This window comes from Mesoplodon bidens (genome assembly GCF_964165515.1).
Source record: "Mesoplodon bidens genome assembly, chromosome: 18".
Classification (NCBI taxonomy): Eukaryota; Metazoa; Chordata; class Mammalia; order Artiodactyla; family Ziphiidae; genus Mesoplodon; species Mesoplodon bidens.
The window spans coordinates 14128465-14151855 of NC_138175.1; the positions used below are offsets into that span (position 1 = coordinate 14128465).

At 45.4% G+C, this 23391-nt stretch overlaps 1 protein-coding gene across 1 annotated transcript in view; it reads left to right on the forward strand.

The window, feature by feature from the left end:
• Positions 1-284: 284 nt before the first annotated feature.
• Positions 285-23391, forward strand: part of IL34 (interleukin 34) — a 66929-nt gene continuing 43822 nt past the window's right edge. The window contains exon 1 of the mRNA XM_081217382.1: positions 285-4507. The gene's annotated coding sequence lies outside the window, so the exon portion shown is untranslated. The remainder of the gene's footprint in view (positions 4508-23391) is intronic.

Below are 23391 nucleotides of genomic sequence, written 5' to 3' on the forward strand. Positions count from 1 at the left end.
ATCTCTCGTTTTCTTGATGATGCCCATTCTAACGGGTGAGGTGATTTAGCTCACTGTGGTTTGATTTGCATTTCCCTAATGACTAGCTTTGTTGAGCATCTTTTCATGTACCTGTTGGCCATTCATATATCTTCTTTGGAAAAGTGCCTGTTCAGGTCCTTTGCCCAATTTTTTAATTGGATTTTTTGTGTTTTGCTTTTGAGTTGTCTGAGTTCTTTATATTTTTGGATATTAACCCTTTATCAGATATATGGTTTGCAAATAATTTTTTCCATTCCATAGGTTGTCTTTTTTACTGTTTCTTTTGCTGTGTGACTTTAGTCTAATGTAGTCCCACTTGTTTATTTTTATTTTGTTGCTTGTGTTTTGTGTTTTAGGTGTATCCAGGAATTTTCACCATTGAACTTTCTCTGCATATCAGTGGGTTTGCTTGTTCTCTGCAAAACAGGGTGCTGACAAGTGGAATTTTAGGAGCACAGGCACAAGGAATTAGGCTTGAATATGTTGAGACCAGTTTTGTCTAGTTCATAGTTGTTGCTGTAGGACCTACAGAAAGTGTTTAGTAAAATTTAGTGATTGGATACAGCTAAATTACAAATCCCATCTGTGTGAGTGTTAAGGGGACCACGTCAACTCCTTTGGTTTAGTTGTGCAACCAGGTAAATGGAGAACTCTGTCCTGTTTTGCAAAACACATTAGAGGCTGCCATAGAACTGAGAAGGAAGGCCACCCCACCAAGGCATTTGCTCTTGGTTATTAGGGTTTCTCCTGTTCTGCTGCTGTTAAATCTCTGCAATTTGGGTCTAAAAAAGGACTGAAAAGTTTTTAGCTGCCTCAACTTTTCCCTGACCTCACGAGTGGAGGTTCCACAGATGTTGTTTCATTTGGAAGATCTTTTGCTATGAATAGCATTCCTTTGGGGGAGGGGGGTTCAAGTTGGACTGTGGATGGAATGTTGGCTTTTTTTTTTTTAATGCTAGCAAGACAGCTGCTGGGGCTGGGAAAGACTCTTGGGGTTCACTGACCTCATGGGGAGAGCTCTGGTCTCCAGAATCCATGTTGCTCCCATGGCTGCAGCCTCTCTTGAGGTTATTAGTGGGAAGCCAGGAATGTTGGGGGAATTCTTCAAGTGAATCAACCTGGCTTTCAGTTGTTTTTTTTTAAATTCCTAAATTCTGTTTCTATTCAAAATAGAAATGCCATGTATTTGTGTGAATCGTCCACTTGCTGATTTGCATATGGAATATTCTATGTGAATATTTTAAGTTTATTGCACCCTTAAAATATATTCAAGGGCTGTATCTAGAGCTCTGATGCTGAAGTCAAACCTTGTCCAAAAAAATAACAATGTAGGGATACAGATGACTGGGGTACATGGGTGACGATGTCTGGGGTATATGGGTAGGGAAGAAACACCTCTGTGGTCAGTGGCTGATTTATATTGGGGGATCTGATAACCCACTGTGTGGGCCTTGTATGAAGTTTGAGTGAACTGAAATCAGTAGATACGGACTACACAGCACTCAAGAGAATCCCCTTCACCACTCTGCATTAGCATCACCAAGAGCTTTTCTGTAGAAGCTTTGAAAGTCAACATCAAGAGATATGCCTAATACACTAGAAGATGGTGCTACATTCATTTATTCCACCAATATTTACTGAGCACCTACTGTGTGTTACCTCCTTGAATATCTGCTCTACACCCAGGAGTTTTTAATAACTTGGCATGCTGTTTCTGTCCCTCTGAGTCTGGTGGTGAGGTTGGGTCTGCCAGAGAGCCTGGTGACAAATTTCACAGGATCCTAAGGCCCATGTCTCTAGTTTTCTCAGATAAAACAGGCACAGCCTTGGGATTTCTGGGAAAAGTCAGAAGGTCCCAAGTATGAAAAATGAGGAGGTGGAGAGTAGACAGCCAAAGATTTTAGGTCAGGAAGCTAGGAAATCTGTTGCAGTGGCTTTTCTGTTCTGCTCCAGATTACTCTGCTGGGGGTGTCTGGGCCTCTGTATATTACACAATCTGGTAATAATAATCAAACATGGAAATCACTAGGTGGTTTCCAGGAGAATGAGGGAACATTGCTTCTTGTTTAAAATGAAGCAAAAGAAAACACCAAGTTTGGAGGAGACACAAGGATGGGAGACTCAACTGGACGTAGCTAAAGGCCCCTGTCAGCACCAGCTCACCCTCTAAATCCAGCAGCTCTGTCAGCACCCAGTCAGGCTTGGCTGTAATCCCAGAGGCAAACCCACCCCAGTTCCTCGCCTCTGTCTTTTAGAGTCTGGTCCTCAGATTTTTATCCCACAGGCCCACCCAGCGGAATTTACCCTTTTCTAACTGCAAGCAAAATCTCAGGGAATGAGAGTTGCTTTTGATTAGGCCATTTCAGGAGAGTTTTTACAAGTTAATAATTTGGGGTCATGAGTAAATGTGTATAAGCTAGTGTGACATGTGATGGTGAAAAGTATTAGCATTTACTGTGAGTCATTAGGGGGTCTAGTGCTGTTAACAAGGCACACTGAGGAATCTCTTGCCTTTAAGGAGCTGATGCTGCAACTGGAGAAAGGCGACTTCACGTAAAGCAATCAGAAACAAGATCCCATCTGCCAAAAGCCAAGTAGGAGTGAAGTCCATAGAAAGAACACTGGATATGAAGTCACATGACCTGTGTTCACCAGTCTCTAAGCTTGGTCTCAGCTTCCCTTCTGTAAAATGGGAGAATAAGACCAACCTCTTGTTACTAGGGGTCATAGTGACAGCAAAGTGCTTTCCACTGAGCTTCCAGGGTGTCTGGGGAGGTGTGGCCACAGAACTTGGATCCAAAAGCGCTGGGAGAACTGGAGCCACTTCCATCTTGAATTGTAGCCCTATATGCGATACTTGGAAAGAAAGGGGCATCATTCTAAGACAAGAGGTCCTGGAGAGGGCACAGTGGAGTTTGTTCAGATTTCTGTGAGACCCCAGTGATATGCTGTGGCTGTACCCCCATCACCTCCACCCCACGTGCCCTCCCATGGGCTGCTTGACTACTATGAATCAGCTTGGTAGAAATACAGCAAGGCCTTGCTGACGGTGTGGCCGGTGTAGTCACGGCCTTGGACACAGGGGTGGGAAATTAGCCATAACACATTCCAGTGTGGGCATTATTGTCCTGCTGGAAGTTCCAGTGTGGGCATTATTGTCGTGCTGGCCAAACCAGGAATCTGGTTTTGTCAGTCCAACTGAGAAACAATTTCTTGGGAAGCTTTTCTTGAACAACTACTTTTGCCAGGCATTGACATTCAGAATAAGATATGCTAACATCTTCTAGGCCAGCATTTCCCAAACCAGGTGCTGTGGAATCCTAGATGTTAATAAGGGACTCCTTAGTAAAGGATTCTGTGCTTGCTTTCAGGGAAACATGCAAACTACCTTGGGTAGTTTGATGCTTTGAGCAGAGCCCTTCCCCTGTCCCTTGCTCTCTATTTGTCCGCTGGTGGGGGAACTAAAGGATGCCTTGAGGGAATTGCCTGGCTGTCCAGTGGTTAGGGCTAGCGCTTTCACTGTCGTGGCCCGGGTTCAATCCCTGGTCAGGGAACTAAGATCCTGCAAGCCATGCAGTGAGGCTGGGGAAAAAAAAAAAAAAAAGTATCCCTTGGGGAATTGGCCCACCCCTAAATATTCCAAAAATAGTCTAAGTACATCAGGGAGCTTGTTAGAGATGGAGCTCCCCCTTAAGTTCCCACAGAACTGTGGTAGCAGAACCATTCACAGCTCTCTGACACAGGCAAAGTGAGAGTGCCCCTTGTCCTTGGAGATGGGTTGAGCAAAGGATTTGTGTTTCATGTCATCAGGAACTCCCACAAGTGCTGTGCCAGATCACGTATTACACCAGGACAGGCCAAGTTATGTAAGGAAGGAAGCCCTCTGGCTGTGTGATCTTGGGTTAGATACTTCATCTCTGGGCTCATGTCTCCATCTGTAGACTGGATAATTGACTGGTCCTCAACACTGATGATATTTATCAAAGGCCTTTTCTCCATCTAATGTTTGTCCCCCTATGTACACATGCACTCCAGTCACTACCACATCACCCAGTTTTATTGAGTTTGGTAGAAGGGTTTTTGTTAGAGTAAACGTGTTCTGGAGAGGAGCTGGGGTAGCCCCTTAAAATGACCTAGCCTGCCTGGGAGCCAAGACTTGGTTCTGCGGACTCCCACCATTAACTTGCCACCGTTAACTTGCCAGGCGCACTTGGTCAGAAGAGTTCCAGTCTGATCGTCTGGGTTTGTGGCCCCCTCCTACTCCACTCTCCAAGGCAGGCTGGGGCCACGTGGCCCTGCCCCGCCCTTGCTGGCTCCAGTTTCTGAGTCAGTTGCAGTGGCCTGCTTTCCCCGCCCTTCCCACCAGTCGGGAAGCCTGGATTGTGGGCTGGGGGAAGCCACAGCTCTTCCCACCTGGCACCCACTGCCCCCAGCTCCTAGGTACCTGTGCCAAGCCCTAGAAAACTGCATCCTGGTATGTGAACAGGTAAGAAAGCGGTTGAATTTCTCTCACATGGTTTTCTTTGCCTGACTTGACCACCCCAACTTAGCTGCTTGCTTCCTTAACAGATCACAGCAAGAGGGATTTGAGCTAGACTTGAAAAACACAGTCCCAGAAAGAAGCTCTGAATTGTGTCTCAGAAAAATGGTGTGAATTCTCTGCTCTGGGTTTCTTTTTTAAACCTTTGCTTTCATCAGCCTTGTAGGGAAAAACATCCAAATAACCATAAAGCAAGTTGCTTCTCTCTGCGTTCCCTTCTGAGTTTTGTAATTCAGCAAACCCACTTTCTTAAATGGCTGTCATGGGTTACTGGGGGCTGTTCCACTGGATATTGCTTTAGTTCTTTAGACCTTAATGTACTATGTGCATGAATTATGTACATGAATTACCTATCAAAAATTTATTTAAAATTCTTTAATGGAAAGGAAAAAAATAAAATGGCATACATGAGCCTTCCTCATTCAGTTGGTATTCTGAAATTAAAATGAAGTGTTCTGCTTTTACACTTTGCATTTATTCTAATAAATGCACATAAACCAACTAACTGTGATTTTTAAAGTCCATGTGGTATCTGCCACGTTAACAAGCCCATTCCAGGATATGCAGCCTTTGTCCCTCAATTGTGAAATTAGATTGCTTCCAGGTGTTTTGCAATTAATAATTTGACTTTTATGGGCAACTCTGTGGAAATAACTGTCTTTTAGATTTCTTTTTTTAATCTCTCCTTAGATTTTATTCTACATCCAGAATAAATACTTGAGGTAAACCCAAGAACATTTTTGTAGCTCAGCTCATGTTACACATGGTATTATGAGCTCACTCATAATACTTTTCAGGACCATGATGACATGAGGGAGTGGGTGGGTAACTTGTTTTCTCTGGATTTTTCAGGAAGTGGGATGGAGGCAGTCTAGTGCAGTGGTTAAGACTTGGCCTTTGAAGGCAGGCTAGCCTGGGTTTGTATGCGTAGCTGCCTGACCTTGAACTCTCACGTAATGACTTTAATTAGTTCACATGTAAAATACAGATTATAAAACTCCTTCGGGGTATAGGAAAGGCAGAGATAGTATTTGTAAAACAACATTGGTGCTTAATAAGCACCCCTGGAAGGCTCTTTCAAACCTGGGGCTTTCTCTGGGCCATTTTAGAAGCTGGGTAGAGTTGAGAGTCATCTCAAGTGCATCTTTTTGACCCCTTCCCCTCTTCTAATTCAGCCACCTGTTAGAGGTTCTTTCTTTCTTTCTCTCTTTCTTTTTTTTAACTTGGGCCCTTATCTATGCTAAGGCTGGAGAACTGGGCATCGGGGAACTTGCAGTTTAGCTCAGCCTCTTTCCAAAGGTCTCCAGACTCAGCCACCTGCCATCAGATCTGGATGCCACCAGTCCCATCTCTTAGCCACCTTCCTCAAAGGGCAGGTTTAAGGGATCACTGGACAGAGTGGAGAATTCCTTGGAAGTCTGTGGACACACCTTTTGTTCCCCACTCTGGTAGTTTACTGGGAGGCCACATGGAGGCACAATGGAATACGCATAGGCTGGGTTCTAACCTGGCTGCACAAATTTGCAGCAGCAAAATGGGAATGTTAATACCTGTGCCATAGAATTACATGAGAATATAGGTAAAGCAGCTGGCACTTAAGGGTCCATTACTGTGGAAGATCAAGGCCATGTTCCAGAGCCTTTGAGAAAGTACCAGAATTAGCCATAAAAGACAGGCAGAAAACTCATGTTCATTGCCTCAGTCAATATACATTTATCGGGCTGGCTGGTCATGGTGCTGGAAGCTAGGGAGAGATATTGGGTTGGCCAAAAAGTTTGTTCGGGTTTTTCCATAAGAACTTTTTAGCCAGCCCAATATATAACACAGGCTCCCTGCTCTTGGTACAGGTGTACAGCCCATCCCAAGGGACAGAGGAGACTGAATGCAGCTGCCTGGGCACTTCAGGACAGACCCCTGCTTAAGAAGGAAGAACAGTCTGTTAGGCAGAGATGGGGAGGAAGCAAGTGCTAAAGCCCAATGGCATTTGGGAAAGGGTGGGAAGTTCAGGAGGGCTGCAAAAGGGAGATGAGAGGAAGTGGTGGGGACCAAATTCTGAAGAACCCTGAAAGTCAGGTGAGAATTTGGACTTTGTCTCAAGTATATGGGGATTTAAGTGGCTTTGGGGATGCCTGTTCTGGCAGCTTTGGGGGTAGAGGATGATGTTGGAGGCCTGGAATGCCCCCAGCCTTCCACCCCATTTCAGGGGCTTTGATGGTACCCAAGATAAATAATTGCAGAGAGTGGGATTCTCAAGACAGACTTGGCCTGGGGAAGACTGGCCTGCAAGTTGGGGCCCAGGGTTCTGGGGTTCTGGTCCCAGATCTTCTATGATCAGACCCAGGGTCTCCTCTCCTGCCTCAGCTGAGAGTTCAGGGCAGTCTGGTTTCTTACAGCTCTTGCCTTTTGGAGGTGTGCAAAATGTCTCTGGAGACTGCATTCATCCTATCCCCCCACCCCTGCAACACTGTCCATGGTGGCTGTCCATGACCCAGCCTTGGCCTTGGGAGGAAGAGGCATCTTGTCTGAAGTGGACTGACCCCTTGGCCCTGAGAGGCTCCATGGAAGTCTGAGAACTGTGGCCTGTAGCCCTGTGACAATCCCAGGGGGCTTCTGGGCTCCGACTCTCCTGCACGCTTGCCTGAGGGCCCTGTTCCACAACTGGGGGATGGTGTGCCCTGGAACAGGGCTGTGGACATCCTGGGAACGTACCTCCCAAACTTCCCAGGGGCTGCTGGGAGTGTTCTGTCTGTGCATCTCAGTCAGGAAAGGCTCAATAGCCAACGCCTGGAGAACCAGCCAGAACTTCCCCCTTGGGTCGATCTCAGGTGATGAAGAGGTAGATGAGTGGGGATGTGGCTATAGTTAGCAACGTTGAGGTCAAGGTGAAGAATTTGAAAGGCAAAGAGATGTGGACTTGCCATGTGGGCAGCTATTCAGAAAGGTCACGCCCTGCTCTTCAAGCTTTCTGGGTGCCTGTTATCTGTCGTAGCATGAGAATGTCCACATTCTGGTCCAGGACTCTTTTACCACATCCAAGCCCCCACTTCTGACTTTATCTATCACCCACAGTTCTCCTCAATCTTCCCTTCCCTGCTGCCACATCTGCCTTTCCCTCTTTCCCAAGAGCTAGAACTTCCCTGCTTCTTTGTCTTCCTACTTTCTCAAATCATTAACATCCCTTCATAAGCCCTTTTTAACCATCTTAATCATTTTTTAGTGTATAGTTCCAAGGTATTAAAGTACACTTACATGGTTACAAAACAGATCTCCACAACTTTTTCATACTGTAAAACTGAAACTGTACCCATTAAACAACAACTCCCCCTTTCTCCCTCCAGACAGTCCCTGGCAACCACTGTTCTACTTTCTGTTTCTACGAATTTGACTACTCTTAGGTACCTCACATAAATGGAATCATACAATATTTGTCTTTCTGTATCTGGCTTATTTCACTTAGCATAATGTCCTCAAGGCTTATCTGTGTTATAGCATGTATCAGAATTTCCTTTTGAAGGCTGAATAATATTCCCTTGTATATATACCACATTTTGTTTATCCATTTATCTGTCAATAGACACTAGGGTTGTTCCATGTGACTAGTGCTGCTATGAACATGGGTATACAAATATCTCTTTAAGACCCTGCTTTCAATTCTTTGAGGTATATACGTGGAAATGGAATTGCTGGATCGTATGGTAATTCTGTTTTTAACTTTTAGGAGCCTCCATACTATTTTCCATGGCAGTTGCAGCATTTTACAATCCTACCACAAGTGCACAGTGTTCCAGTGTCTCCATATCATCGCCAACACTTTTTATTATCTGGGTTTTTGGTAGTGGTCATCTTAATGGGTGTGAGGTGATATCTCACTGTGGGTTTTTTTTTTTAACTATTTATTTATTTATTTATTTACGGCTGTGTTGGGTCTTCGTTTCTGTGCGAGGGCTTTCTCTAGTTGTGGCAAGCGGGGGCCACTCTTCATCGCGGTGCGCGGGCCTCTCACTGTTGCGGCCTCTCTTGTTGCGGAGCACAGGCTCCAGACGCGCAGGCTCAGTAGTTGTGGCTCACGGGCCTAGTTGCTCCGCGGCATGTGGGATCTTCCCAGACCAGGGCTCGAACCCGTGTCCCCTGCATTGGCAGGCAGATTCTCAACCACTGCGCCACCAGGGAAGCCCCTCACTGTGGTTTTGATTTGTGTTTTTCTGGAGATTAGTGATGGTGAGCATCTTTTCATTTAGCTGTTGACCATTTGTATGTCTTCTTTGAAAAAAATATCTACTCAAGTCCTTTGCCATTTTTTAATCAGCTTATTTGACTTTTTTGTTGTTGTAGGAGTTCTTTATATATTCTGGATATTAACTCCATATCATATTTGCAAATACTTTCTTCCATTCCATAGGTTGCCTTTTCACTGTGTTGCTGTGTCCTTTGATGCACAAAAGTTTTCAGCTTTGATGTAGTTCCATTTATCTATTTTTGCTTTTGTTGCTTGTGCTTTTGATATCATATCTACGCAGTCATTGCAAATCCAATGTCACGAAGCTTTTTACGTTTGTTTTCTTCTAGGAGTTTTATAGTTTTGGATCTTAAGCCTGTGTAAGCATTTAATAGCTTTATTGTTTTTATGATATGTGCTTATTATAAAAAATATCAACAATTCAGAAAAGCACAAGAAGAAGAGAAAATCTCAATCCCACTCCCCAAAGGGAACCACCCCCTAATAATATTTTACTGGGAAACTCTCCAGACAGTGCCTTACTTCATCACTCCTCAAACTGTAACTTGCACATGAATCACCTGAGGATTTTGTTAAATTCTCATTACAAAGGCCTGGGGTGGGCCCAAGGCTCCACCAGCTCTTAAGTGATTCTACTGCTATTGATCAGGAAACGATACTTGGAGGAGCAGGGGTCTATAAGTATACATGCACACAGCTCTATGTCCTATGGGATCATCTATACTTGACTTTTTTTTTTTTTACTATTTATTTTATTTTTTTGACTGTGTTGGGTCTTTGTTGCTGCACGTGGGCTTTCTCTAGTTGTGGCAAGTGGGGGCTACTCTTCATTGGGGTGCACAGGCTTCCCATTGCAGTGGCTTCTCTTTGTTGTGGAGCATGGGCTCTAGGTGCATGGGCTTCAGTAGTTGTTGCACGTGGGCTCAGTAGTTGTGGCTTGCAGGCTCTAGAGTGCAGGCTCAGTAGTTGTGGCGCACGGGCTTAGTTGCTCCGCGGCATGTGGGATCTTCCTGGACCAGGGCTCGAACCCGTGTCCCCTGCATTGGCAGGTGGATTCTTAACCATTGCACCACCAGGGAAGCCCTCCATCATTCTTTATAGTGGCCACGTACTATCCCACTGCGTGGTCGGATGGTAATTCAGCTAGTTCCTATGGAAGAAGTTCAGGTGCTACCAAGTTATCACTGTTAGAAATGCATTCGCAAACATCGTTGTCACCATGTCTTTGTTTACTTGAAGGAATTACTGTTATGGTGTTTATTTGTCTTTCTAGGAATCAGACCAGAACTAACACATTCAAATGTATTAGTCCTCAGAGTCACCTGGGGGACTGGACACTTAATCTCAAGGCTCTGCCAGCCCACCAATGGTGAGGTGGGACAAGTGTGGGGTAGGTGGAGGATCACATGGGTCTGGGAGGAGGCAGTGGTGGCCAGCACTGTCCATGCCCACTCTTCAGCCAGGCAGTGTGTGTCTGGTGCTCATTTAATGTCCACAGCTCCCTGGTAGGTTTGACTTAGTCTCCCCCGTTTTACAGGTGAAGAAACTGAGGTGCAGGGAGGACTCCTAGCTTCCCACAGTCACTCAGGCGTGATGAGGCAATGCAGAGGACACGCCCGACCCTGCATAGGTCGCTGTCACCTCGTGTGCCCTGCCTCGTCTCCCGAGAGGCCCTACCCTGCGCTCCGGCCTCTGCCGAGCCCCGGTCCCACCGGATTCAAGAGTCTGCGGGCTGCCCTGCGCTGCCAGGGCTGTCCCTGCTCTCGTGCAAGATAATCCAAGCAGCCACCAGCCCGTCAGGCAGCTGTGGAGCGAGCGAGCCCCCGGCCCCTTCCCTGCTCCTGCCCTGAGAGCAGGGACCAACTAGAGGATGCCTCCAGGCTGTCATCTCTGCGGGCCATGCAGGGTAAGGCCTTTGCTGGAACAATCCAGGGGCTGGGGTTAGTTTAGCACTCTGGGGCAGGGTGGGGGTATGTCCAAGGTCACCCCTCCTCCCTGGCCAGGGCTCCCTGGATGGAGCTCAGAGGATGTTGGAGGCTCCAGGGTGGTCACTGATCAGTTGGACTGCAGGGATTTGCTGGGATGGGAGCCGTTGAGAGCACTGGACAGGCTTAGACAGCCTGAGCTTGAATCCAAGCTCTGCCACATGCTGCCTGTGAGACCTTGGGCAAGTCAGGGCACCTCTCCAGTCTCACTTTCCTCAGCTGTAAAATAGGAGTAAGCATAGGATCTCCCTGTACCCTCTCACACCTATTAGGATGGCTACTATATAGAAAGAAAACAAAATAACAAGCATTGGCTGGGATATTGAGAAATTGGAACTCTTGTGCACTGTTGGTGGGATTGTAAAATGGTACAAACCATTTCCATGATACTGTGAAAAACAGTTTGGCAATTCCTAAAAAAATTAAAGCTAGAACTACCATATGACCCAGCAGTCCCACTTCTGGGTGTACACCCAAAAGAATTAAAAGTGGGGTCTCAAAGAGATATTAGTACACCCATGTTTGTAGCAGCATTATTTGCAATAGACAGAAGGGTAGAAGCAACTAAAGTGTCCAGTGACAGATGAATGGATAAACAATATGTATATGTGTATGTATACACACACACACACACACACACACACACTCTGGAATATTATTCAGACTTAAACAGGAAGGAAATTCCGACGCATGCTACAACATGGATGAATCTTGAGGATGTTATGCTAGACGAAATAATCCAGACACAGAAAGACAAATTCTGTATGATCCCACTTATGTACGGTACCTAAGAGTAGTCAGATTGTAGAAATGAAAAGTAGAATGGTGGTTGCCAGGAGCCAGGGGGAGGAGGGAATGGGGGAGTTATTGTTCAATGGATTTAGGGTTTGAATTTCGCAAGATGAAAATATTTCTGGAGATAGATGGTGGTGATGGTTGCACAACTATGTAGATGTACTTAATACCACTGACATGTACACTTAGAAATGGTTAAGATTTTATGTTATATGTATATCACTACAATTTTAAAACTTGGGGGAGAAAGTAATATATGCCTCACAGGGGTTTTGTAAGAGTTGAGTGAGGCAAGTGAACGTGAATTATTATTAATGTCAAATCTGGGAACATCCAAGACTTTTTTGCCTCATGGACCCAGGCATTGGAGGAGATTTGTGTATCCCTGTGGGGAGCAGTTGCGCCATTCTGCATGAGATGCTCAGGATGGGGTTGAAGTCTCTCTTCAGGGGACACTTCCTAGAGGAATGACAGGCCCTGCTCAGAGGGTTCCTAGCATTTGTGGGATGGGTAGATTCCAGACATCGGAAAGTCCCTGGCAAAAAATCACTTCCACTAAGGGGCAGTTTGCGGGGAGGAGATTTTAGCTCCGCCTAGAGGACTTGTGACCAGAGCTGTCCGAATGTGGAACAGGCTGCCTCATGGAGTGGTGAGCTCCCTGTTAGAGGAGGCATGTGAGGAGAGGCTGGGCAAGCTGTAGAGGAGACTCCTGCATGGAGTAGGGGTGGAATTAGAGGGTTTCCTAGGCTCTGCGCCTCTCTAATGTGATCCAATCCAGGCAAGGTTATATGTAACAGGCCTGTGTAAAGGTGGGACCCAAGTAAGAGGGAGGGGGCAGGCAGGTGAGAAGACTTGCTGCCAGCCTTCCCCTAAACAACAGTAATAATAGTTGCCATTTACTCTGGGTACACACTGTTAAATGCTAAACCGGTTTGATCTCAGATCCTCACCACAACCCTGTATGGTGGGTGCTACAGCCATCCCCATTTTACTCCTGGGAACTGAGGCCCAGGGGTTAAATCTCCTGCCCAAGGTCAGCCAGTAGGCAGTGAGCTGGAATTTGAAACCAGGCGGTCTGGTGCTAGCCCTCTCTGTTGGGTGGAAGTCTCCAAATCTGCCTCCGCAAGCTGACTACTCCCTGCCACCCTGCCCCTGGCTGATAGTTCCTGGGTCCTGACACTCACAGGTAGGGATTTAGCAGCTGCCACCTCCCCCTCTGAGTCCTCGCTGCCCCCCTCACTCTGGCTGGTTTCTCTGCGGTGCCAGACCCCACCTGCTTGGGTCTCCAGGGTTCAAGGATAACACTGTGCAGACAACACTGGCCTTATTGGGAGTCAGGCTCCTTGTCACTCAGTGTCCCCCTTCTTCTGTTTAAAGGACCCTCCTTGACAACTCTCTTCAGGGCTCCAAGTCTTTCCCATAGCTGTTGAGTTCATTCTGCCTTTTTTTGCAACTGTGTTTTTTCCAGCCCAGCTCTCTGAGTGCCAAGACCTTGTCCACATGATTCAATTTGTCCAAGTTCCCAGGCTAGCACCCGCAAGTCAATAAATGCTATCCCTAATGGTGGCAATACGGTGGCCTCCTCTGTCTTTGGAATTACAGAGGATGCCCTGGCAGGGACAGCAATTGAGCCAGAACGACCCAGTTAGTGGGGATGCCATTCACACCTTATGAAGATGCAGGGAGCTACCGTTGAAAGACATCTTCATGCCAGGTAGGGTGCTCAGATCTGTTCAGGCACTATCTCACCAAATTCACACAGAGCCCAGGAGGTGAAGAACTGCAATTTTCCCATATTACAGATGAGGCGGCTGAGGCTTGGAGAGGTTAAGTCACGTGTTCAGAAGCTCAGCTCTTTGTCCCCATTGCTGCCTTGGAGGCTTTGCATTGGTAGCTGATCCGACAGCAGTAATATTAGCGCCATTTGCTGCTTGTGGAGAAGCTGTACGATTGCTCTCCTCCTCCCTCCTGGTACCCTCACTGCCACCCTGGGAGTGGGCCTGGGTAGTGCTGTTTTGTGGATGAAGAAGGTGATCAGGGGCTTCCCACGGTCCCATGGTGGAAGCCGTACACCAGAGCAGGGTGGTGATCCTTCTGGCCCCCCTTGCTCTGCAGGCCTCTTCCCATCTCCACTGCACTGGGTCTCAGGCTACGTAGCCCTCCTGCTTGTCTCTTTGTAGGGTCTGTCCCAGGTCCCAGTGAAGCGGCTCTGCACAGAGGCCAGCAGACCAGCTGGCCCAGCAGAGGCTGGGCTGGGGCCAGGTGCTTTCCAGTGTCCTCCTGCAGCTGGGAAACCTTTCTTGGATGACATCTCTGCAGAGGGTGCCTCCTGGTCCTACTTGCCCTGGTTCCCCTCCCAGCCAAGAGAAGACCACTCTTCTCTCTGTCTGTGGAAATCACATAGGCAACATAATTTTTGACTGTCAGGCTGCAGCAACGGAGTTCTGGAACCTGTAAGCCTATAAGGCATGACTGTTAACCCCAGAGGAGGAAGCTGAGGCTGGTTCAGAATCTGGGACTTAAACCCTGGATTGTCTGCTGGCAAAGCCCGTAACATTGACTGAATAATTTTTATTTTATAATTTTTAAGCTTTTAAAAAATAATTAGTGGGAGTTTTTTTAGGACAGTTTATCAATAGATTTACAGAAAGATTGAGGAGAAAGTATAAAGAGCTCCATATGGCCACCCTACCCCAGTCACACAGTGCCCCTTGTTATTAACATGTGTTATTAGTGTGGTAAGTTTGTTACAATTGATGAATCAATATTAATACATTATTATTAGTATATTAAAACATTATTAAAGTTCATAGTCTACATTAGGGTTCACTCTTGGTATTGTACATTTACGGATTTTGACAAATGTATAATGAAATAGTGACAATGTCAGAATAGTTTCACTGCCCTACAAATCCTCTGTGTTACACCTATTCCTCCCTCCCTCCCTGCATCCTCTGACAACCACCAATCTTTCTGCCATCTCTGTAGTTTAGCCTTTTCCAAAATATCATACAGCTGGAATCACACAGTATGTAGCCTTTCCAGATTGGTTTCTTATACTTAGAAATATGCATTTCCAGTTCCTTCATATCTTTTTGTGGCTCAATAGCTCATTTCTTTTCAGTGCCTAATAATGTCCCATTGTATGGATGTACTATAGTTTATTCACTTATTAAGGGATATTTTGGTTGCTTCCAGCTTTTGGTGATTATTAATAAAGCTGGTATAAACATATGTGTGCAGGTTTTTATGTGGACATAACTTTTCAACTCAGTTGGGTAAAAAGAGCATTACCACTGGATCATATGGTAAGGCTATGTTTAGCTTGTAAGAAACCACCAAACTGTCTTCCAAAGTGGCTGTACCATTTTGCATTTCCACCAACAATCAATGAGCGTTCCTGTTGCTCTACGTCTTGTCAGCATTTAGTAGTGTAAGTTTCTTGGATTTTAGCCACAAGTAATAGGTATATAGTGCTATCTCATTGTTGTTGTAAATGTAATTCCCTAGTGACATATGTTGTTGAGCATCTTTTCATATGCTTATTGCCATCCATATATCTTTTTGGTGAGGTTTCTCTTCAGATTTCTTGCCCACTTTTTAATTGGGTTCTTTTGTTTTTTCTTGTTGAGTTTGAAGAGTTTTTTGTATATTTTGGATACAAGTCCTTTATCAGGTCTTTCGTAAATATTTTCATCTTCTTAGCTGTGTCTTTTGCAGAGCAGAAGTTTTAAATTTTAATAAAGTCTAACTTATTAATGTTTCCTTTTATGGATCGTGCTTTTAATGTACATAATAACTCATTACCAAACCCAAGGTCACCTGGATTTTCTCCTATGTTATATTCTAGAAGTTTTATTCTTTTGCATTTTACATTTAGGTCTAAGATCCATTTTGAATTAATTTTTGTAAAAGGTATAAGGTCTGTGCCTAGATTCTTTTTTTTTGTTTGTTTTTGGTATGTGGATGTCCACTCGTTCCAGTACCATTTGTTGAAAGGACTATCCTTTCTCCATTGAATTATCTTTGCTCCTTTGTCAAAGATTAGTTACTTATATTTATGTGGGTCTACTTCTGGGCTCTCTATTCTGTTCCATGGATCTATTTGTCTATTCTTTTGCCAGTACCACACTGTCTTGTTTACTGTAGCTTTTTTTTTTTTTTTTTTTTTTTTTGCGGTAGGCGGGCCTCTCACTGTTGTGGCCTCTCCCCTTGCAGAGCACAGGCTCCGGATGCGCAGGCTCAGCAGCCATGGCTCACGGGCCTAGCCGCTCTGCGGCATGTGGGATCTTCCCAGACCGGGGCACGAACCCGTGTCCCCTGCATCGGCAGGCGGACTCTCAACCACTGCGCCACCAGGGAAGCCCTACTGTAGCTTTATATAAGTCTTGAAGTCAGGTCGTGTGTGTCCTCCAAATTTGTTCTTCAATATTGTGTTGGCCATTCTGGGTCTTTTACCTCTCCATATAAACTTTAGAATCAGTTTCTAGATATCCACAAAATAACTTGCTGGGATTTTGTTTGAGATGACATTGAATCTATAGCTCAAGTTGGGGAGGACAAACATCTTAACAATATTGAGTTTTCCTATCTATGAACATGGAATATCCCTGGATTTATTTATGTCTTCCTTGATTTCTTTCATCACAGCTTTATAGTTTTGATCATGTAGATCTTCAACGTATTTTGTTAGGTTTATATCAAAGTATTTCATTTTGGGGGTGCTAATGTAAATGGTGTTGTGTTTTTATTTATTTAATTTTTTAAATTTTTTATCTGTGTTGGGTCTTCATTGCTGCATGCGGGCTTTCTCTAGTTGTGGCGAGCGGGGGCTACTCTTCGTTGTGATGCATGGGATTCTCATTGCGGTGGCTTCTCTTGTTGTGGAGCACGGGCTCTAGGCATGCGGACTTCAGTAGTTGCAGCACGCGGGCTCAATAGTTGTGGCTTGCAGGCTCTAGAGTGCAGGCTCAGTAGTTGTGGTGCACGGGCTTAGTTGCTCTGCGGCATGTGGGATCCTCCTTGACCAGGACACGAACCCGAGTCCCCTGCATTGGCAGGCAGATTCCCAACCACTGCGCCACCAGGGAAGCCTGGTGGTGTGTTTTTAATTTCAAGTAGATAATACATGTGCACAGTAAAAAAAAAAAAAAAAAAAAAAAAAATCTGGGACTTCTCTGGAGGTCCAGTGGTTAATATTCCATGCTTCCACTGCAGGGGGCATGGATTTGATCCCTGGTCAGGGAACTAAGATCCCACATGACGCACGGCGCAGCTGGGAAAAAAAAAGAAAAAAGTCAAAAGATAAGGTTGGTTTACAGTGAAAAGTAGCTTCCTCTCCGTATCCCATTCCTTAGGACTCTGTTTTCATCTGTCCAAATACGATCACTGATAGTAGGTTCTGTGGGTCCTTCTAGAGATTGAAATATATACTCAAGCTCATATTTATATTTATTATTCATTTGACAGACATCCATGAGCATTTACAATGGGCCAGTCACAGGAGATTGGGCAGAGAACAAAAGGAAGTCCTGCTCTCATGGAGCTTACATTTGTTGCAGTTGGCATCACCAACTAGATCTCCAGTCCTCACAAGAACTCTGCCCAGCAGGTATTATCCCTGTGGGAAGGGCTCAGGATTGAAGGAGGACTCTCTGGGGCCAACCAAATTCTCCAAGAGCTCAAGCAGAGAGGCTGGTCCTGCCAAGAGCTAGGGGCAAGGCTGCTCAAGGCCAGAAGAAGCAGGTTCTTGAAGGGAGGGCTTCTTGTTAAGGCAAATGGGTGGAGATGAGGAGGAGGTGAGGAGGCAGCTAAAGGAGGCTGCCAGCCTGGTCTGGAGCCAGATTCATATCAGATTAATGACTTGGAAGCCCTCTTATTCCCAGATGGCTACATTTTAATTCCTTAGTTTCTTGGTTTCTTCTTAGACACATTCTTCTAGGGTCGAGTCTAACCTTGTTTGGCTGACCTCAGGAGGAAAGGGATTTATCTATACTGTGAGTAACCCTGCCAGGGGAGTGATCAGGTATCCCCAGAGGTGCAGAGGGAACTGTGGTCATGAGAGGTTATGATGAAGAGCCGGGGAGAGGCAGGCAGCTACTGGGATCAAGGTGTCTGAGTGGCACATGTGGGCCAAGTTGGCTTTCCTGCCTGGGTCTCCCTCCCAGGCTGGAGGTGACACTCTTAGACATGGCACTGGGCTCTCTGGCATCCCATTTCCCACGTCTGCCTCAGACACTGGAGCCAAGGGACGCCCTGCAGCCAGATATATGCCACCCTCTACCCATCCCCCAGCCCAGCTAAAATTATCTGTGTTCATTTGCAATGAGGGTGGAGCTGTTCTTATCTGTATGTGTCATACATGTAGTAATAACAGTTCACCACTGACCAGGCTGAGGGCCAATAACCGCACATTTCGTTCCCATTTTATAGACGAGGAAGCGGGAGCTCTGAAGCCAAATAACACTGCATTGCCTCCAGAGGGTCCCAGCACCCAGGGTAGCAGCACACACAGTTGGGGTCCTTCTCCCCAACTTGACACATTTGTTAAGTGCCTCACTCAGGCAGCTCAGGTAGTGCCTGATGTTGACCCTCCTGGATGATCTGAGCCTTTTCCTCTCTCTTAGGTTCTTGGGTGGTTCTCTGGCTCCCACCTTCCCAAGTGGCACTGCTTTGGGCCATTTCTAATTATTTCCTAGGCATCCACCTCTTAAAGTGGAGTTACCCCCTCACAGGTTTTAACTAGTTTTATGGTTCTTGTTACAAATTGCCAGGTAGGACCAATCCAGAAAAATTGGAGTATTTTATCAGTGAGCATGTATCAGACATATGTGTCTCTTACCAAATACATCTCTTTAATTCCTAGAGGCAGAAAGGATTTACTTATATGGTGATTTACACTCTGTACAAATGTAAGCAATGTGTTCTTGAGCCCCTGCATCTGTTAGGTGTTTGTTACCAATTTTACTGAGTAGAGGATGATTCTTCATATAGCTGTACCTCCTGGGAATATACCAGGCAAATGCCTGGGTGGCTCCGGCCCTGAAGGGACAATTCTGTAAAGGGTCTAGGACTCCTTTCCATCTAGGCATGGCTCAAACCGCCTAGAAGAACTGTCCCCCAGGCCCTGCCAGGCACATGAACATCCAGTAGAGACTCTTTAGAGGTCACCTTCTTTCACTGCAGGGCTTGGAGGAATGGTTGTTGTCCTGGCCTCCAGCTTCGGCCTTCAGCTTCGGCCTCCAGCTCATCTTGCACATCAGTGTTCCCTGAGTGAGTGTGTTCACCAGGTCATTCCCCTGCTCACAACCTGTACTGGCTCCCTGCTACCTGACACTCAAGAGCTGCTTGGCTTTCAAGGCCTTCTGTAGTCCTGTGTTGGCCTGCCTGACCAAAGTAGACTCCCATGACACCCTGATGCCGCTTCTCGGCTCCAAGACAAAGGACCTTCTCTGCTGTCCCGAGCATTTGCCATGTGGGCCTCATCTCCACGCTTTGTTCACTTTCTCCCCACTTCTCCCCCCTCAGTGTCTTCTCTTGTCCCCATTTTCCATCCTTCATCCTCTAGTTTAAGTCTCCTTCTCCTTGCCATGAAGCCCACTTTGATCACTTTGGCCAACTTTGATCCATCCCTGCTTCAAACACTTATTACATTTATCGTCCATAAAGACTAGCCTTGAACCATTCTGTATATGTTCTCTCAGCCTGCCTCCAAGACCGCCAACTAGCCTGTGATTTCCATAAGGGAGAAAACTGAATCCCTGAGAGTCTAAGATGGTTCTGGGCATACTGCCTGCTTACTAGCCATTAATAGCGAGGCACTGTATATGGAAACATTCTGTAACTCTCAGACAAGGCACCAAATGCACAATAGGGCTCTTAGTGTTACCATATTCCACTGATTCACACGTTTCCCCCACTCCCCATGTTTTAACATCTCTGAAATCAGGATCAATGACAAATCGCAATTTAACTGATAGATTTTTCCTCCTCTTTCTCAGTGTCATGTAAAATATTGGTGCATTTTATAATCCATTGTGCATTAGACTTGATGAAATAAGGTGTTACTGGTTGATGAGAGAATCTGTTGATAGCTGTTTCTGGATTGGACATGGGAAAAAGCATTTGGGAGAAATGAGGAAATTCTGGGAAAGATGAAGGGACACGGGGTGAGGAGAGAATGCTGGGAAAAGTGGAGGATGCTTGGGGAGATGAGGGATGCTGGGAGTAGTGGGGAATTCTAGAAAAGGACGGGAGGGTACCCTATTGGGCCCAGAAGCTTCCTGAATCATTCTGAATTGATTCAGCTATTCCTTCCTTCCATATTCCTGTCCTCTGTGCATATGCTACTTCAGAGGCTGATTCACAGAGGTAACCTCTGGGTCCTGACTCTGAAGTTGCAGGGTGCTCAGGTTACCCCTCCAACTCCAGAATCTTTTGGGCTCCATCCCATATGCTGGGCCTTCCTTGGCCTCACAGTCAGGCTCTTCCAGCTGCATAAAGCTGCTGGGTGGGGGAATGTGGTCTCCTTTTGCCTTCCGACTGCCCTCTAATGTAGAGTTATCAGCAAGGGCTTTGGGGTCAGACATATTTAGATTTAATGCTTGCTGTCCCATTTGCTAGCTGTGTGATTTTTGGCAACTTGTAGACCTTTCTGAGCTTTGCTTTCCTCATCTTTAAAATGAGGGTGAGGGAATTCCCTGGTGGTCCAGTGGTTAGGACTCCGTGCTTTCACTGCCGAGGGGGCAGGTCAGGGAACTAAGATCCTGCAAGCCACATGGCACGGCCAAAAGAATTAAAATAAAAATAAAAATTAAATAAATAAAATATGAGGGCTAGAATTTCTAATTCTGGTATTGATGTGTGTGTGTGGTGGTGGGGGATTAAATGACATAAAGTGATTAACATTAGCTATTATTATGATGATGATGACGATCGTCATTGTTCCTTTAGTCCTTTTATTCAAGCTCAGGTAGCCCCAGCTTCTCATGGACACTACCTACATTGTCAACCCAGGTTTTATGGGCCCCAAACATCCCTGAAGCAGAGGCAACACCACCTCCGTGGCCATCCCCAGCCATGACTGGGAGCTCTCGCTCTTTTTCCGTCATTCTACTAGTTTTCACTGAGCACCTCCTGTGTGTCCACTGGGGGCTGTGCTGGGTGAACACCAGAGCTCTAGTTTCATTGGAAAAATAAGGCAAAATTCCATGGAAGGTTATGGCTAAAAACCAGTACAAAGAAAAAGAAATGTAAGTGAGGTTCCTTTTCAACAGAATGGAAGATTTGATAGTTTTTCAGGGAAACTCTACAAAAACATCCAGAAACTTAGGATATAAAACAATCAGCAAATTTTTTTATGCATAGCTGAGCTGCATGGGAATAAGGATAGCCCTGGACAAGACAGTAAAGGAAGTTGGGAGGGAGTGAGGCTGCTTTACCTTCCCTGAGTGCCCTTCACTGGTCCGGATATCCAGGGAAGTAGATTTGAGTAGCCATAGGGACTAGAGCCAAAGTTTTGAGCCCACATGAAGCAGGGAGGTAGAAATGAGACCCCCACATACAGCTGGGACCCTTAAGGGTTTAAGATTCTTTTAAGTGAAGTTAGGCCAGAAAAAATTCAACCTCTGGAAGAGGCAGAGAAGGAAGATTTTCTAACCTGGCCTGGGTCTGGTTTGAGAAGGGGAAGACCTCCTCTGAGAAATGTATAATCACACATCTGCCCTCTTTTGGATTTGGGATCAAATTTACACTGCTCATGTGATCCTAGAGTCTCTAGGCCAGGAAGTGATCATAAAAGCTACTCCTGGCTGGAAAATTCATAGAGAAAGAAAGTAGAATGGTTGCCAGGACCTGAGGGGAGGGGTATATAGGGAGTTGTTTAATGAATATAGAGTTTCCGTTTTGCAACATGAAGAGTCCTGGTGATTGACTGTACAACAAGATGAAAATATTTAGCACTCCTGAACTGCATACTTAAAAATGGCTGAGATAGTATATTTTATGTTATGTATATTTTACCACAATTTAAAAAACACACACACAAAAAACAAAAACAAAAAACCCCCAAAACTACTCCTACCTGGTACTCCTTGGAACATCTGGAAGAAGCAAAAGCAAAACCTTCAACCCAGCCTGCTCAGGCTGCCCACAGGATGCCTGTCAAACTTGAACAGTCCAAATTAGAAATGCATGAGGAAGCCAGCCACCATGAGGGAGTCAGCTGCAAGATCAAGAAAGAAAGCAAGAGAATCAAACTTATGGTTACCAAAGGGGAAATGTGGGGGGAAGTGATAAATTAGAAGATTGGGATTAACATATACACACTACTATATATAAAATAGATAACTAATACGGACCTACTGTGTAGCACAGGGAACTCTACTCAATATTCTGTAATGACCTATATGGGAAAAGAATCTGAAAAAGAATGGATATATATATGTATAACTGATTCACTTTTCTGTACATCTGAAACTAACACAACATTGTAAGTCCACTACACTCCAATAAAAATTAAAAAACAGCAAAAACAAAAAAACAAAATCAAGGTGTTGGCAGGGTTGGCATCTTCTAAGGGCTGGATCTGTTCCAGGCCTCTCTCCTTGGCTTGTAGTTCTTCTTCTTTTTCCCATTTCTCTTCATAAAGTCTTTCCTCTGCATCTGCCTCTGTGTCCAATTTCTCCTTTTCAGAAGGATATTAGTCATACTGGGTTAGGGCTCACCCTTACCACCTCATTTTAACTTACCTCTGTAAAGGCCCTGAAACCATGGTTAAATCCATTTCACCTGCCTTCACTAATCAAGGTTATTTTAAGATTTGCAGGGCCTCCAAGGGGCATGTAGCCTTAACAATAAGATGTTTGCCCGAGTTGTTTTCTAGGAACTTGGAGTCAGCTGCGTCTAGATCAAGCTGAGTTGGTTAAGGACTGGCTAGGACCACCCACCCTCCAGCTGGGCATGTGCAATGTCCCCTCAGTGACCTCTTGAACATGCAGAGCTTAGGCCTGCGCAGAACCGTGCACCTTTCTCCAATCAGCTTTCCCCACGCTCTCCTGTGCCTCAGACTGCCCTGCTTTGTTATTTGTTATCCCATCAATACCCTAAGCCCCTTGCCTTCGTGGACTTGAGGTTTGTTCTCCTGAATCCTCGCTGGGCTGCCTTGCAAATAAACCCTCTCTTTGCTGCAAAGAAAAAAAAAAAAGATAAATGTCCCTGGATGTTTACTGTCAAACAAACACCACACCACCACCACCAGAACTGGAAACAAAGTAAAAGTCCCTCAGTCAGGGAATATTATGCAGCCATTAAAAGGTTTGGAGGGGCAATTCCCTGGTGATCCAGTGGTTAGGGCTCCGTGTTTTCACTGCCAGGGGCCCAGGTCAGGGAACTAAGATGCTGAAAGACACGTGGCACAGCCAAAAAGAAAAAAAAGCAAAAAAAAAAAAAAAGATTTGGAGGGATTTTCCTGAAGAATTTTACTATTGAGTGAGAAAAGTAAGAAATAGAGACAGGTACTATTATGATCCCCTTTTTGCAAAGAAACTTCAAATAAAGCCAAACGACCCCAAACCCCACACTTGTATTCAGTGTATTTCTGTATAGGTACATGAGCATGAAGAAGGTGGTGAAGGCTTCCCATCAGGGCTGCAGGTGAAGGAAGAGAAGAAGGAAAAAAAGATTTTGGTGCAAATGAAAATATCTACAATACTCAACCTTCAGCCTCTCTGCTCTGATCCTGTTTATGGAGTAGGAAAACTGATTGTGTGTTTGTATCCACAGGATAAAAAAATTAGAATACTGACTTGCAGATA